Source organism: Olea europaea, unplaced genomic scaffold, assembly GCF_002742605.1.
Source record: "Olea europaea var. sylvestris unplaced genomic scaffold, O_europaea_v1 scaffold724, whole genome shotgun sequence".
Lineage (NCBI taxonomy): Eukaryota > Viridiplantae > Streptophyta > Magnoliopsida > Lamiales > Oleaceae > Olea > Olea europaea.
In genome coordinates, this window is record NW_019265645.1 from 127,069 (window position 1) to 146,019 (window position 18,951).

The 18,951-nt window shown below is 35.9% G+C and overlaps 1 pseudogene; it reads left to right on the forward strand.

The window, feature by feature from the left end:
• Nucleotides 1-234: 234 nt before the first annotated feature.
• The window catches only part of LOC111390899, a 28,904-nt pseudogene continuing 10,187 nt past the window's right edge, over nucleotides 235-18,951 (forward strand).

Consider the following 18,951-nt stretch of genomic DNA (forward strand, 5'->3'; position numbering starts at 1 on the left):
GATCACGTTCGTGCTCCTCACCAGTCATCAAGCTCGGAAAATCAGCAGGTACGATTTTTGGTAGCATCAATTATTATTTTTTTTTCATTAACTTTTTTCTACTTTTCGATTGGGCCCTCATTTCCCATTTCATGTATGACTCGGGAAATTCTCGAGCTGCTCCCTAGTACGAGGTGGGACGGGGGACAAAGGAAAAAAGGTTTAAAAAGTTCACAAGTTTAATTTTATTTCACAAAAATAAAAACGAGAATATGAGAAAAATGAAATAGGAGAAATGCTGGTCTATACTAGTCACCAAAAGCATCTCCGCACTAATTTATGCGACTAAACTGGGTCTCATGCAGTTTAGACAATTATGCTTCAGAATCCAAAATAAATAACAGGGAATAGGTTCAGATTTTCAGCACACGAACACCTTCTCAGTTCTTGATTTCGCTTCCAAAGAAAAGGGGGCGTTGTGTGTTCGTGTGTGTGTGAGATTTTGTATACATAGTGGAGCTGTTTTTTGGGTTTCTGAGAGGACAGAATGGAGTCTTTCCTTATTGGGTCTTTCCATAAGCCACCATCTTCACTTCCATTTCCAGCAACTGCTGAAGTATTCTCACTCCCCACTGGTATTTATACATATTACACTATACAAGAACTCTTAAAGCTATTTACATTCTTTGCAGTTCTTAAAAATTATGGGCTTTACTCTTATGTGATGCGTACCTTATTTTTCTCTGATTAAAGGTTTGTTTGTAATAATTTTATTCAGAGTTCATGTTACGTAATATCAAATGGGTTTTATTTATTTCTCTGAAAGAAAGTATATTTGCTAGGCTTTTCTGTTGTTTCTTCTGGGTGTTCACTATTAACTTATGTTCATGTTCATCTTAATTTTCCTGTGTTCTGTGATTTTATCACCCCGTTCTATGCATGTATTTCTTGTGTTCTGGTTTCTGGAAATGGGCTCTTGAAATCAATTCGTTTAATGCTCAACATGTTTAAAATTATAGGTTCTCGTGTAGCAGCGCAAAATTGTAAATGCAAAGCTTTGAACAACCCAGAAAATAACTATGCAATGGCCATGAGATTACAATTTCACAGGCAGCTTGGAACACATAAGAATGTTAGAAGTGATGACGAAAGAATTGTTTTTTCAAGTCCAAGACGCACCTCAAAGTATCTAGTGAATGCAACTTCTGAAAACTCTCATGAATCCGAACCTTCCAAGAGCCATTGGAGATCAATTCAACACGCGTTAGATGCTTTCTACAGGTTTTCACAGCCTCACACAGTTATAGGAACAGTTAGGTTCAAAATTCTAGTCAATTATACTTTTTCTTCACCACAACTATAGATTTTTGTGGCATTGCAGGTATTCATCTGTTAATTTTGCTAATGAGTTCCCTTTCTGAAATTGTTTTGAGCAGGCATTGAGCATAATGTCAGTTTCTCTCCTTGCAGTTGAAAAGCTCTCAGATTTTTCTCCATTATTTTTCACTGGGGTGCTAGAGGTGTGGAAAAGTTTTGGTCTGTTAGAATCATACGGACATGAAGTTAATTGATGCTATATTTATGATAAAGAATATATTTATTGCAGGCGATAGCTGCAGCCCTGTTGATGAACATATACATAGTGGGTTTGAATCAGCTGTCTGACATCGAAGTAGATAAGGTCAGCATGTGAAAAAACTGTAGTTATCTGTATGTATGAAGGAACTCGGAAAATTATGCTTCAGTTTGTAAATTTTTGTGCGAAGGGACAATCCAGTAGCAATAAATAAACTTCATCCTGAAGCTTTAATGACATTCTTTAGAAGTGTACAGCTTTTAAATTTTGAAGATTAAGGATTAAATATTTTAGCATTTCTGGTGCAGATGAAAACTTATCTACAGAAAATCTGTTTTGTTTTTCATGCACGTAAGTTGAATGATGTTGATTGTTTTTATTTGTTGAACCTGTTAAAATGGATGAGTATAGTATTCTTGTCATATATTTGACTTCATAGAATGGATGAGCTCAAAATACAACTACCTTTTTTTTTTTTTTTTTTTTCAAATGCCAAATACTGCTTCATAACCAAATTTAGGAGTCAAAATGACAATTATCTGAGATTAGAGCCTAGGATTAGGTTGAAGTGAAAAATATGCAATTAACAGAAGCAGGCGTTTCTCACCGTATTGGTGGAGAGTATTTGAATTGACTAGGCTTCTGTGATTTAGAATCTGACCAGAACTAGCATTATAGAGTTCTTTGTCTTGGGGGCAAATGTATGACGTGTGGACTATAAGAAGCAGACTTAATATTAGTGAGGGACCTTCATATGCAAGGAAAATTTTGGCTAGAAATTGATAGGTTCGAACTTGTAGCAGCAAGAAGGAATAGAAGAAAATACAGGAAAAAGCTTTTTATATTGATGGAATGGAAATTACAACCCAAAAAACAGAAATGACAGAGGCCATTCGAGAGGGCCTTACTCTCCTAATATGACTTTACTCACAATCTTTTTTTTCATGCCCAAGACTCCTGGCATCTATTCTATTTATAACTCCCCTGTGTCACTAACTCTAGCCATGTCACTCTTGCTCAACAGAATTTGTTGCCCCCTCCACAACCTTCTTGATCCTTCTAGAATAGGTATATTTGATTGGGGTTCTATCAGAAATTCAAGTTGCCAATGAGGTAACATATTCCCCACGAATATGCTACCTCCAACCCTGATATGGGATGTGCTCTTAAAATGGAAGATTGAAGCTTTTGTGAAAATGGGCTATTGATTTACTGTTTTTAAGAAACTTCCCTTGTAAAAATTATTAGTCTGACTGAGATTTAAACATGTCTTTCTATTCAGCATCTCCTTTCATTACACCGACTAATGGAGTTAATCTGTTCATATATGATGATCAGATGAAGATTACTAGTCATCATGTCTGTATTTCCCCTTGAACTGAAGAAAATCTGGTGTTAGTCACTGTTTTCCAACTGTTTCACGTTTTTTAAGTGCCCTTTAAATTTTTTTGGTATATATCAGATATAGTATACAGCTATCTGATACTTGGGAAATTATTCATCACTTGTTCAATTCTCATTTTTTCCCTAAACTCTCTTGCGACTAGTATAAGAAATTTCTGTGGTGTTTCTCAGGTAAATAAACCACATCTTCCATTGGCATCAGGAGAATATTCAGTCACGATGGCAGTGATGATTGTCTCATCTTTTGCCTTGTTGGTAAGTTGAAGAGATATCGTTGGGTTACGGTATGAGTGCATATCTCGTTTCCATATGTATTCATGGCTCAACTGCTTAGATTTATGTCATTATCGTGGCTATTTTGCTTCTATGCCTGTTACGTTTTCTATTTTTCACTGAACTAGCTATTAAGATGGAGGCTAAGTTAGAACTCGAGTTCATGATCAGTCATTGCGCTGTACTTCACGTGCCTGTCTGACTGTACAGGGCACTTTTGATTCCACCACCATTTATTTATTTCTTGTCAAACTCGAAAATGTGATGTGCAATTCTTAGTAACTTAATGGCTACAAAAGAGAGCAGTATATTATTTCTTTTTATCCTTTTTCTGGAAATGATATGTCTGACTCTTTGGAGTAGGATGATTTGATCTTAAGATTTTTAAGTTTACAGAGTTTCTCGACCATCAAATACATTTTTATTTGTGAAACTCTATTGAGAAGAAAAGACAATAAATTTGTACTCGTGCAACTCAACTCAACTAATTATGATCTCTTATTATCTAGAATTGGTTTTTTTTATTCTCCCTCTGGCCCAAAAGTTAGTTCCTCGGCTACGGTTGACTAACCAAATTATTATTATTTTTTATTCCGTATGATTACTTGATCTTGTAATGGTTGAAGAAATTAAGCTGCATAAAAGTTACTAACATTTGGAAGTTGGATATTGTTATAAAAATAAAAATAAATAAAAAAAGGAAAAAATAAACAATAAAACACTGATATAATATAGTGTTACTGAAAATTATTTTACTTGTATTGTATCACATATAGATTGAGAAAATAACATATCTAGTGGTGGGAAAAAAAAAAGGAAAAAAAACTACATAAAATTAGGGATTGGGGACTTGCAAGTATCCAAATTTAAGAAATGGTCAGGTTCATGATATTTATGGGCAAGTAACTAAGACTTGTACCAAACTATGGAAGGAGGAGGTATTAAACATTAGTCTGTCTTCAAATGCGGGAAGGTTAGATATTCAGTTCGATAAGGACAGGTTCAAGGAAGTAGGAAAACCAATCGCAAAAAGGGTGTAATAATTCTGAATATTTGAAATCATTCGTGTATTATTTAAGTAGAAGAATAGCCAACTAAAAACTATAGGAAATCACTTTTTTTTGTGTGTGAGAGAGAGAGAGAGAGACTATGATTTGTATGTTTTGAATACAAACTTATTCGTGGTTAACACTTGACTTAAAAAAGATATTTTTCCTCAATTTGACAGTTTTTCGCTTGGATGGATGGTTGGTTCATGGCCATTATTTTGGGCTCTTTTCATTAGTTTTGTACTTGGAACTGCGTATTCCATCAATGTGAGTTCATTCTTTTATAGATACCAGTTTTATTCTTCATGTCATTGGACAGAAAATTTTATTACAGTATGTTGCCCCGCTAAAAATATGAAACTGATGATTCCCCACTATTCTGGTATTATGTCATCATGCCTGCAAAAATATGGTATGTTGGATTAGCAGTTGTTACCCTTCTGAACTATATATTGATGCTGAAAAACTATTTTCTTGTTTGGCGCACACTCAAACTTCAAAATGAAAATGTTGTCATATCACTCTCGAGGAATCCAATGTATTTGTAATTAAAAAGAATTGCATTGCTGCTATATTGTGTATTTATTCTCACAGATTGCAGGGGTAGGTGAATAATGGTATTGTGCCAGATTGCAGTCTATTTGACCAATTAAAAGATTACTCGAAACACTTAAGAGAGATTTATGTTTCCAATTGGTTCATGGAGTTGGGTGTGAACATGATCGCTCTTTATGCTATTTTAGTTTATTTATTAAGTGTCTGTTCTCAGCCTTGAGATCTGGAAAGAATTGAGGATTCCTTATTGTATTTAATCTAGACTTTTGAAAACTTTTATGGTGTTTAAAAGTTTAGGTGTATTCATAATAGACTTTTAAAGACTCTTTAAAAGTCAATCCTGACATTTTAAAATAAAAAATGTAAACGTCTTTCCTTAAGGCGATTTTCTTGTTCTTTTTTCAATATTTCCCTTTGTTTTTCCATCTAGGAACCATAATTAATTACAAAATTTTTTGTCATAATATTTTTCTCTCTTCAATTATCCTAATTATTTTTCCCCTCTCTCTCCTTCCATCTACAAACCCAAAGCCATGATTAGTTACCAACCTCTATTTATGAAATAAGATTTATATTTTCTATCTCTTGAATGTGATTTTCTTCTCTTCAAAATTTCACTAATCATTTTTTTCTTTCTTCTTTTTCATTGTTTTCCCATTTTTTTCATTAAAAAGAGCAAAAAATCTGTAATTGAATTCTTGTATGATGGGTGATTATGGTTTATTAATGAATTTCAAGAGGTTTACCAACTTTATCCCCGTACTTTTTATTTTTTACTGGGAGTAGGTTTTTCCATTTTCTTTTGTTGTGTCGTTTAATTTTAGAATTTTGTTTTTTTCTTTTTATCTAGACGAGCATGTGTACCTTCTTTTTTTCTTAAATTGTTTTGATATGATTTCAATTGTTTAACTTGTTTCAAGTCTCTTGACACTATGATGATTATATACAAATTTTTTTGTTTATATGAAATTTTTTAAAATCAACATCTCAATCTACAAAAATGATAGAAAGATTGCTCGCTCAAAGAAAACTCTTTTAGAGCCTGGTATCAGCTAAGCCCTTTGGATTCAGCAACAAGAGTCGGTTATGGAATAGTCCTTCGGTCGGCTTTCTCATTCTTGAGGACATCTATAAAAATTTATAAAAGTGAAAGTATATAGATACGGATTTGCTCATTAATTCTTCCATAGTAGGCTCTTGGGGCTTGTTTTAGCCCATATAGAACTTTTTTAAGCAAATAAGCCTTGCTAGAATCTTCTGCAAATCCCTTAGGTTGTTAAACAAAAATTTCTTCCTGCAAATAACCATTTAGGAATGCAGATTTGACATCTAGATGATAAATTTTCCATTGTTGTTGTGCTGCAATTGCGAGAAGTAGCCTTATTATGTCCAACCTTGCCACTGCTGCAAAGGTTTCAGAAAAATCCACTTCAAGCTGCTGTGCATAGCCTTTCACCACCAGTCTAGCTTTGTGTTAGTTCACAGTTCCGTCTGCATTCAGTTTTGTCCTATAAACCCACTTGACTCCTATTGCTTATTTGTTTAAAGGCCTATCCACAAGCTCCCAGGTTTGATTCTTATGGATCATATTCATCTCCTCCTGCATTGCAATGATCCATTTGGGATCATATGTTGCTTCTTCATATCCAGCAGGTTCCAAAACTGCTACATTACATTTCTGGTAAATTTCAACAAGAGACCTTGTCCCTCTCACTGGTAGCTCATCATAGTTGTCTTCATCAAGTTCGATTGCTTCCTTTTTCTGTTATCAGTCTCATTGGTTCTTTTTTTCCCAATTCCATTTTGCATCTTCATCAAATGTCACATCTCTGCTAGTAATGAATTCTCAGTCAGTGGTTGGAAGATTCTATATCCTTTAATGGTTATGTTGTATCTCACAAAAACTCTATATTCTATTTTTTATCCAACTTTTCCCTCTTTACTTCTGGAATGTGAGTGAGCATAAACGGCCAAAAGTTTTTAAATTTGACACATAAGGTTTAGTATCATGCCATGCTTCAAAAAGAGTTTTTCCCTTCAAGACTCTTGTTGCAAGCTTGTTCAACAAAAATACAGCAGTGTCAACTGTCTCTGCCCAGAATTTCTTTAGCATATGTTTCTCAAATAGCAAACATCTAACCATCTCCATTATAGTTCTGTTTTTCCTTCACTCACACCAGTCTGCTGAGGAGTGTATTTAGCAGTAAATTGATGCTTAATCTCTGTATCATCACAAAATGTTGCAAACATCTCAGCCAGTCCCATTGTCAAACCTTATTACCTTGATTTTGTAGTTACTTTGGTTCTCAATCCAAACTTTGAATTTCCGAAAAAAATGCTTTAACTTTTGATATCTACTTCATGAAATACACCCAACACATCCTAATAAAGTTATCAATGAACAAGATGCAATAACTATTTCCGTTAAGTGAATCTGTCATCATTGGTCCACATTCATCAGTGTGGATAAGTTGTAGTCTCTCTGTTTGTAACGATCCAAAGTTTAAAGATTTAAAATCGTTACTAAAACCTTTATTTCATAATCAAATAAATTATGTCAAACATTCTACATGAAAATATTTTTAGTTCCATCTATAAAATAAATAAAGCCTATGGAAAACATAATTAACTGAACCATGTTCCAAATATTAAATTGCAAATTTAACGTGAAGATAAAACTGAAATAACGCAAAAAAATAAATAAATAAAATTTCATAGTCATGTTACTCAAAATTTATTTATTTTGAATTCCATAATTTCTAGCATCACAACTCTACCGCATCGCCGGCCAACCAACAACCCGTTCTAATCTGTGAAGAATAGGGAAAAGGGTGAGTACATGAAAATACTCAGTAGGATATAAAATTAATGATGCGATCCCGCATAAAAATTTTAAAACATGTATCAGAAAATCATACCGTCTCATCTCTTTAAATCCGGTAAGAGCTCATATCATATTATATTATATCATTGTACCGGAATGGCCATATAATTCATATCATAGCACATCACATCATAACTTTAACTTTCATGAGTATAAAATTCGTCGACATGAAAAAAATATTTAAACAGGATAGAAAAACACTGCACCTCAATATCCTACCTCGTAATAAATCAGTTTTTTGGAAGACAAACTCCAAATTCATGTTCCAAAATTATTTTTTTTGTATTTGTTGCTGCTATCACCGTATATGGGTGTCTAAAGGTGAAAGTGAATATTGAATTTTAATAGGCTTAAAAGTCTTTCAAAGAAACGTATTTTTTTCCCATAAAGAGTCTCAATTCTATACAATCACTATTTCTTCCCTATCTAATCAACACATGGTAACCTTTCACTATCATCTCCCAACAACCTAGGCAAATAAATTATTTTAAAATAAAACTACATATCTATATTTTAAGATACACGTGCACTAACAACCCCCAACCAATTCAAAATAAAAATGAAACACTACACGTGACACGTGGCGGGTACATTTTCATCAAAGATTAAAATTAAATTATAAAACTAGTTTTCATCTTCCTTTTTCAAATTGAAATATCTTGGAGCTTATTTATCTGAATCGACTTTTTCTTGGACCTAATATACATAATTAATTTCGAGCTATCCAACGAGTACAATATTGATATATTTATCATTACTCTAGCTATATTTAAATATTTGACCCAATTAAAATTGAATTTATTGTATTTATCATTTTAGTCCCCTAACTTTCCAAATTTAAAAATATAGTATAAAAATAAATAAATTCTAGTATATGCAAATCTTTGGGGCTTTACAATCTTCCCTCCTTAAATATTTTCGTCCTCGAAAATTACCTCGACTAATTGAATAGTTCTGGATACTTGGTCTTAAGCTCCTCTTCTTTTTCCCAAGTTGATTCTTCCCGTCCATGATTTCGCCATTGTACCTTGACCAGGAGAACTTCTCTGTTTCTAAGTTGGTGTACTTTTCTGTCTAAAATCATTGTCGGAATTTCCTCATATGATAGATCTTTTTGTACCTCCAAAGTTTGGTAACTTACCACATTATTAGGATCATGGACATATTTTCTGAGCATCGAAACATGGGACACGTTATGCACTTCTGCAAGTTCAGGTGGTAAGGCAAGTCGGTAAACCACAACACCAATCCTTTCAAGGATCTCGAGAGGTCCAATGAACCGCGGTCTCAAATTCCCTTTCTTTCCAAATCTCAATACACCCTTCATTGGTGCTACCTTTAGAAAAACCTTGTCGCCCACCTGAAATTCTAAATTCTTCCTTCTACCATCAGCATAACTTTTCTCTCGGTCTTGCGCTACCTTTATTCTTGCTCTAATCTTATCAATTGCCTCAACTTTTTGTAGAATGATTTCAGGACCCAAAATTATATTCTCCCCGATCTCATCCCAATGGATAGCGGATATGCACTTCCTACCATAAAAAGCTTCAAATTGGGCCATACCTATAGTGGCCTGAATACTATTATTGTAGGCAAACTCCACTAATGGCAGATGTGTTTCCCAACTACCACCAAGATCTAAAATACATGCCCTCAACATATCTTCCAGAGTTTGGATGGTTCTTTTTGATTGTCCATCTGTCTGAGGATGATAAGCAGTACTAAACTTCAATTTTGTCCCCATAGCAACCTGCAAACTATTCCAAAATTTTGATGTGAACCTCGGGTCTCTATCTGAAATAATGGTGACTGGAACTCCATGCAATCTGACTATTTCCCTAATGTATAATTGTGCGAGCTGTTCCATACTTAAATTTACTTTGATTGGTAGAAAATGGGCTAATTTCATCAAACGATCAACCACTACCCAAATAGCATTGTGACCTCTTGCTGATTTCGGAAGACCTATTATGAAGTCTATCGCTATGTGTTCCTATTTTCATTCTGGAATATCCAATAGTTTCAACAGTCCTAATAACCTTTGATATTCTGCCTTAACCTACTGACAGACCTTACATTTCTCCACGAATAGACCAATTTCTCTTTTCATATTTTTCCACCAAAATGTATCTCGAAGATCTCGATACATTTTTGTACCGCCTGGATGTGCTGCATACGGGGTGGAGTGAGCCTCTTTCAATATCTCATTTCTTATATTCTCATCCTTAGGTACACACAATCTTCCTTTAAAAGTCAATGCTTTATCTGCAAATACTTCAAATCCTATACGCCTGTTTGTACCAATCTCAGCCTTAATCTTCTGTAAAAATGGATCCTTATCCTGTGCTTCCTTAATTCGATCCCGAAGAGTGGGTCGAATCATAAATGCTCTTATTCTCACTGTAGTCTGAGTTAGCGGTGTGATGACTTCCAATCTTAGTTTCTCAAAGTCCTTTATCAAGTGTTCCTGCACTGTGGGTAAAACTGCTAACTGAGATCCCGTCTTTCTGCTTAGGGCATCTGAGACTACATTAGCCTTACCCGAATGGTAATGAATTGTGCAGTCATAATCTTTCGCTAACTCCAACCATCTCCTCTGTCTCATATTCAATTCCTTCTGTGTGAAAAAGTATTTGAGACTCTTGTGGTCTGTATAAATTTCACACTTCCCACTATAGAGATAATGACGCCATATCTTTAAGGCGTGAACTACTGTTGCAAGCTCCAAGTCGTGCGTTGGATAGTTTTGCTCATATTGCTTCAACTGTCTCGAGGCATAAGCAACCACTTTTTCATGCTGCATCAGTACACAGCCTAAACCCTGTTTGGAGGCATCGCTGTAAATCACAAATCCATTAGAGCCATCTGGTATCGTCAATATAGGAGTTGAAACTAGTCTCTGCTTGAGTTCTTGAAAACATTTTTCACATTTTTCTATCCACTGGAACTTCACACCTTTTCTCGTCAACTGAGTCATCGGCCCTGCAATTTTTGAGAAGCCTTCAATGAATCTTTTATAATAACTGGCCAATCCCAAAAAATTGCGAACTTTACCCACGCTGCTCGGCCTTGGCCAATTTGTTATTGCTTCTACTTTAGCAGGATCTATTTCGATTCCTTGGGCGGTAACCACATGACCAAGAAAACCTACACAATCAAGCCAAAATTCGCACTTCTTGAATTTGGCATATAATTTCTCATTCCTCAAGGTTTCAAGTACTACTTGGAGTTGTTCTTCTTGCTGTTTTTTGTCTTTGGAGTACACGAGTATGTCGTCAATAAATACTATGACGAATTGGTTTAAGTATTGATGAAATACTCTGTTCATGAGATCCATAAATACGGTTGGAGCATTAGTCAAACCAAAAGGCATGACAGTGAATTCATAGTGTCCATAACGAGTCTTGAAAGCAATTTTTGGTATATCGTTTGCCCTGATTTTCAGTTGATGATACCCTGACCTCAAGTCGATCTTTGAAAACACTATAGCACCCCTTAACTGGTCAAACAAATCTTCTATTCTTGGCAACGGGTACTTATTTTTTATGGTCGGATGGTTCAATTCCCGTTAGTCAATGCACATCCTCATACTCTCATCCTTCTTCTTGACAAAAAATACAGGAGCTCCCTAAGGAGATACACTTGGTCGAATGAAACCTTTCTCCAACAACTCCTCTAATTGGAACTTCAATTCTTGAAGTTCTTTCGGTGCCATTCGGTACGGGGCCTTGGATACTGGTGCTGCTCCAGGAACCAAATCAATTGTAAATTTCACTTGCCTATCTCTTGGAATGCCTAGTAAATCTTCTGGAAATACGTTTGCTAAATCTCGCACAATGTTAATATCGTTCACAGTCGTTTCTGTATGTTGGGGACTGGTGATATTAACTAGAAATCCTTGACATGACTTCTTTTTCAACATCTTTTCCGCTTGAATAGCCGATACAAGACAAGACAAAGACTTGAACTTTGCTCCAAAGAAACAGAATTCTTCCTCTCCCGGTTTGTGAAACAACACTTCTTTCTCGTGACATCGAATGGTCGCATAATTAAGTCTCAACCAATCCATACCTAATATAACATCGAAATCTTTCATCTCCAAAAAGTATAAGTCTGCTTGTAATATTTTCCCATCAATCTCTAACTTCATAACCTTAGTCATCCGATTTGTACAAAGAGTTCTTCCTGAAGGGACGCTAACTTCTAATTCATAATTCGTTTTTACACATGCAAATTTTGACCTAGCGACGAAGGATGCAGAGATAAATGAATTTGTAGCCCCAGAGTCAAAAAGTGTGTAAGCAGGTACATCAGATAATAATAGAATACCTGTTTTCGTAATTATAGTATTAGACTAGCAACTAAGGGACAGAGATCAAATAATGTGTAGTTCTAGGTAAAAGAACGTAAGCAGTTAAATTAAATATATTAATAATAAAATACCTGCTATCGTATTCGGATCCTGCTCCGCCTCATGCTGATTCAGTGCAAAAACTCGAGCTTTTGCTTTCTTATTCTTGTCTTGATCATTATCCTTCTTCTTTGGAGGCTCTGTGCAGTTGAGAGCAATGTGTCCCGACTTACCACACCGGAAACACATGTTCTTCCCAAGTAAACATTCACCCCTGTGGAGTTTATTACACTTAGGACAGGGTGTAATACTCCCACTTGTCCCATCAATATGAACTCCTGTGCTTGGCCTTTTATTTTGCCAATTACGTTTGTTCTTGTTCTGATCACTCCACTTTCTTTCTCCCAACGACTCCTTGCTCTGCTGGGTATACTGTTCAAATGTGGTCCTCTGATATGAAATAACATGGGCTCTCCCCAACATCTCACAATATGAGGTGAAACGATGGGACATAATGATCATGCCGATCCCTGGGCGCAATCCATTTTCGAACCTCTTAATCTTCTAAACTTCAGTATCCACTAAGTGCGGGGCATATCTTGAGAGCTGCTCAAACTGCCTTTCGTAATCAGTAAGCGACATGTCTCCCTGCCTAAGCTGTAGAAACTCTGATTCCTTGAAGTCTCTCAAAGCCTGTGGAAAATATTTTGCCATCATTTCATCTTTAAACTAATCCCAAGTCAAGTTACGTTGCTGCTCTTCCGTCCTAGTGCGTGAGACAGATTCCCACCAGTGGCTAGCTGCTCCGACAAACATGAATTCTGCTCATAGTACTTTTTGTGCATCTGTACAAGCGATATGTCGAAAGATGCGCTCCAGACCTCTAATCCACTCCTCAACGGCTAGTGGGTCGGAACCACCATCAAAAGTCGAAGGCTTGTACCTACAAAATTGCTCAACCATTGTGACGGCTCCCGACACAAATGGAGGTGCATTTTGCTGTGGCGGTGCATTCTATGGTGGCAGTGTTTGGCTCTGTCTGCTCAGTTCTTGTACCGCTCGTAGTAAATCGCACATCAAGTTCGTGTGAGTAGGTGGTGCCATTTCCTAAAATTTAATTTGAAGTTACTAGTCACATTCTGGTACTAAGTCTAACAAGTTATACTTAGTTTATCGTATGCATATCATAAATTTAACGAGAAAATAGCCTTAAAATTTAGAGATATTCAATTTAAAATATTTAAAATTATGCAAAATGTCTAAGTACATTTATCTTCTTACCCCTTTATGTACTTTAAGGTCGTCGAAGGGTGGTCAATTGGTGGTCATTGAGTGCCAAAGATCATTTATATATTTAATAACTTTAAATTGACTTTATTTTTAAATTCATAAACCTTTAAAAAAATATTAACCTTTAACAAATATTATGCAAGGAAATGGGTAAACAAATAAACATTTTATTATAAGTAACATTTAAAACATGTAAGGTCCAATGTTTATATACATATCATCGAACTTTATTTTATTTTATTTATTTCATTTCATTTTATTATATAGATATGAGGACATTTCTAGAAGTTATATATATGTACATATATACATACACGTACAAAGCCAAAGAACTACATTGCAATTTCGCAATTTAAAGGTTCCATATAATGAAGGCTGGAAAAATTTTCACATACTATACTTATTTTATTTTTATTTATTTATTTATTTATTATTATTATTTTTTTTTTTTTTTTACACGGGGAATTACATCGAGATTTTAGCTACTAGAAAATATCATATACTAGTGCATGGACTATTATAAAATTTCACCCATTTGAAAAAAATCTAGTAACTAAGTAATTTAGTGATTATTGTGGCTAAACATAAAATTTTTTCTAAGAAATGTATTCTAAAAAGTCTAGAAATATATACACACATAAACTATTTAAAGAATCACACCTTTTTTTTTATTTTAAACTGTTCACGTCTTTTTTTCTTTTTTTTTTTTTTGGGACCAACTTTAAATTTTTTTAAAAATTTTTTATACTCATACTATCAACATACATGTGGGTCTACAGGAAAATAAACATATGCTCTGATATCATACTATAACGACTCAAAGTTTAAAGATTTAAAATCGTTACTAAAACTTTTATTTCATAATTAAATGAATTATGTCAAACATTCTACATGAAAATCTTTCTAGTTCAATTTATAAAATAAATAAAGCCTATGGAAAACATAATTAACTGAACCATGTTCCAAATATTAAATTGCAAATTTAACGTGGAGATAAAACTGAAATAAAGCAAAAAAATAAATAAATAAAATTTCATAGTCATGTTACTCAGAATTTATTTATTTTGAATTCTATAATTTCTGGCATCACAACTCTACCGCATCGTCGGCCAACCAACGACCTGATCTAAGCTGTGAAGAGTAGGAAAAAGGGTAAATACATGGAAATACTCAGTAGGATATAAAATTAATGGTGTGATCCCATATAAAAATTTTAAAACATGTATCAGAAAATCATATCGTCTCATATCTTTAAATCCGATAAGAGCACATATCATATTATATCATGTCATTGTACCGAAATGGCCATATCATTCATATCATAGCACATCACATCATAATTTTAACTTCCATGAGTATAAAATTCGTCGACATGAAAAAAATATTTAAACAGGATAAAAAAATACTATACCTCAATATCCTACCTCGTAATAAATCAGTTTTTTGGAAGACAAACTCCAAATTCACGTTCCAAACTTATTTTTTTGTATTTGTTGCTGCTATCACCGTATATGGGTGTTTAAAGGTGAAAGAGAATATTGAATTTTAATAGGCTTAAAAGTCTTTCAAGGAAACGTGTTTTTTCCCCATAAAGAGTCTCAATTCTATACAATCACTATTTCTTCCCTATCTAATCAACACATGGTAACCTATCACTATCATCTCCCAACAACCTAGGCAAATAAATTATTTTAAAATAAAACTATGTATCTATATTTTAAGATACACATGCACTGACAACCTCCAACCAATTCAAAATAAAAATGAAACACTCCATACACGTGACACGTAGCGGGTACATTTTCATCAAAGGTTAAAATTAAATTGTAAAACTAGTTTTCATCTACCTTTTTCAAACTGAAATATCTTAGAGCTTATTTATCCGAATCAACTTTTTCTTAGGCCTAATATACATAATTAATTTTGAGCTATCCACGAGTACAATATTGATATATTTATCATTACTCTATCTATATTTAAATATTTGACCCAATTAAAATTGAATTTATTGTATTTATCATTTTAGTCCCCTAACTTTCCAAATTTAAAAATATAGTATGAAAGTAAATAAATTATAGTATATGCGAATTTTTGGGACTTTACGCTGTTGCTCTTCAGGCTTTATTAACTGGGATTGGCTATTTAGCTTGTTTCCCCAGCTAGCATGCTTCACATACCTTGGCTTGTTCTCCAGTAAATGTCATTTCCTTCACCACTTCTTTCTACATGAACTCCAATACAGAATTATGAAACTGTCCCATTCTTCCATTCCATACATCAGTCTGTGCGCAAGAATATGCAATGGATTCATTTTTCCTCAAATCCAGACTAAAACTCTTGCTTTTCATACCAACAGAGATAAGAACTGCACCATTGGAGTCAGTAATTTCACAAGTTTTATCCTTAAAAATTACTGGATAGCCCTTTTCAAGCAGCTTCCCAACACTAAGCATGTTTTGATCTATTTCTGGTACAACTAGTACACCAGTAATTAGTTTTTTAACCTATAGAACCTGTTATAGCAATAGTTCCCTAATATAGAATGACTGATTCAATAAAGTTAACAAGAAGAGAGATGGGGGAAGAAAGAGAAGAGAATACAGAGGCGGGGAAGAGGGGGAAAACGGCTGCAAGCCAAGTCTTTAATTAATCAAATTCATCGTCCAAAATTACAAACCAAGATAGGTTTAAATAATAAAAACCTAGAAATATAGAGCCAAGCCCATTATTTAAGTCCTAACTAAAATACGTAAACTTAAATAAAAGTCCAACTGAAACAATAATAAAAATCCAACTAAAATACTGAAACAATAATAAAAGTCCAACTATAATGATGTCCTCATCAACTCTCCCGGGGTGGGAGAAAACTCGACCCTGTCGAGTGGATATACCACCGTAGACTCTCGTCAATCTCCCAACCATAAGTTGAGTGGTTGGGCAAGTTTCTTCCGGCGTCTGTAGAAATGCGTCAGTGGCGGTCTGAACCTGGTGTCCTCATCAACTCCCCTCGGGTGGACGGAAGGCGATCTGGGCCAAGGAAGATCCTGCTGACTCCGATAAAGCTCTAGCAAATCTGGATCCAAATGCTGTAGTGTCTTCCTGGAGATCCATGCACAATCAGAATCTGGTCGATCAACCCAACGCACAAGGAAGCGCTGAACCTCTCCATCATTAGTGAACACAGTTTCTTCATCTAAAATAGCATCAATTTTATCTTTGTGTGCCGTGAGAGATGGTAGTGGGTTAGAGGGGGCCAAAGAATTAGGATCAAGGTCCACAAAGGAGGTAACAGGGGATAATCTGAGGGAATGAAATGGCCTTTATAAGCTACAAGGTCTTCAACATTGAAAGTATGGTGGTAACCAATGTGGGATGGAATGTCGACAATATATGCATTTGGACCAACTTGCTTTAAAATTTTAAAAGGACTAGCACTACGAGCTTGCAATTTGGAGGCGGGTCCATGTAGACGCCGCTCTGGCCTAATGCGAACCATAACGTAATCCCCAACATTAAACTCAATATGTCGTTTATGTAAATCAACTTGTAGTTTATAATTTGCATTACTAGCTTCAAGTTGTTTATTGATCTCAATGTGCAAATCACGAAGGTGTTGTGCAAATGCTTCGGCTGATACTGACACTCTAGCCTGTGGGGACATAGGGATGAGATCTAATGGTTTCCTAGGCTTGTATCCGTGAACGGCTTCAAATGGACTCATACCTAATGAACGATTTACGGAGCTATTATACGCGATTTGAGCGACAGGAAAGATTAAATCCCAATTTCGAAGGTTCTCTCGGACCAGACAACGTAATAAGTTACCACCGATTAACAACTTCGGTCTGACCGTCAGTTTGAGGGTGGTAGGCTGTAGAAAATTTTAATTTGGTACCCATCTTATGCCACAAAGTCCCCCAAAAATGGCTAGTGAAGCGAACATCCCTATCGGACACGATGGTCTTGGGAAGCCCATACAGTTTGACAATCTCATTAAAGAATAGCATGGCAACCTTGGACGCATCCGATGTTTTGCTATAGGGGATAAAGTGAGCCATTTTCGAGAAACGATCGACAACCACGAAGATAGAATCATGCTTCTTTGGGGTGCGTGGCAGGCCTAGCACAAAATCCATACTAACGTCTTGCCAAGGACAATTGGGGACGGGGAGAGGAGTCTATAGGCCTGTGTTCTGCTTCTTCTGTTTGGCCAATTGACAAGTGTTACATGTACTAACAATTTTAGCCACATCTCTCTTTAAACTAGGCCAATAGAATTGGCGTTCAACCTCCTCAATGGTCTTATCACGTCCAAAGTGACCGGCTAACCCTCCCGCGTGAACTTCCCACACTATAAAATCTCGCACTGAAGTTCGAGGGATGCACAATTTATTGGCTCGAAAGAGATAACCCTTCTCAAGTCGAAAGCCATCTGTGCTGTTTGATTGTCCTCCTTGCAAATCGAGAAAGATATCCTTAAAATCTGGACATGCCTCGTAATCCTCCTTAAGCCTTTCAAAACCAATGACTTTGACACTCATGATCGACAAAAGGGAGACACGACGACTTAACGTGTCAGCTGCTTGGTTCTCCACGCCCTTCTTGTGTTTTAAAACAAATGAATAGGCCTGCAAATATTCAACCCAACGTCCATGCCTAGAACTTAATCTCTTCTGAGAGTTGAGGTAACGGAGGATTTCGTGGTCCGAATAAAGGACAAATTCTTGGGGCAACAAGTAGTGGCGCCAATAGCGCAAAGCCTGGACCACCGCATACAGTTCCTTATCATACGTTGAATATCGTCGTTTGGCCTCATTTAACTTTTCACTGAAATAGGCGACAGGGTGACGATCCTGACTTAAGACTCCGCCTATATCTACCCCAGAAGCATCACATTCAACTTCAAAGACTTTGGAAAAATCGGGAAGACGCATGACAGGAGCTTCTGTCATTCGCTCCTTGACTAACTTAAAGGCCTTCGCCGCCCCTCGTGTCCAATGAAACTCCCCTTTCTTCATGCACTCCGTGATAGGCGCCATAATAGTGCTAAACCCTTTAATAAAACGGCGGTAAAATGTAGCTAAGCCGTGAAAGCTCCTGACATCATGAATGGCCTTAGGCTCAGGCCAGTCAATTATCGCCTGAATCTTAGTAGGGTCAGCAGACACCCCTGTCGACGAGACAATGAACCCCAGAAAAACTACGCTATCGGTGAAAAAGGAACATTTCTTGACATTAGCATACAGGTTAGTCTCGTGAAGGGTAGAGCAAACTTGTTTGAGGTGGTCACGGTGTTGCTCCTTAGTTTTACTATAGATGAGGATATCATCAAAGTAGACAACGAGAAATTTACCCATGAACGGTCGAAGAGTTTGTGTCATTACCCGCATGAAGGTACTCGGCGCATTACTTAGCCCAAAAGGCATGACCAGCCATTCATAAAGGCCATCTTTCGTCTTAAACGCGGTTTTCCACTCGTCCCCTGGGCGAATTCTAATTTGATGGTACCCACTCTTTAGATCGATCTTTGAAAAGATTGTCGCGCCAACCATCATATCCAGCATATCATCAAGCCTGGGAATGGGAAAAC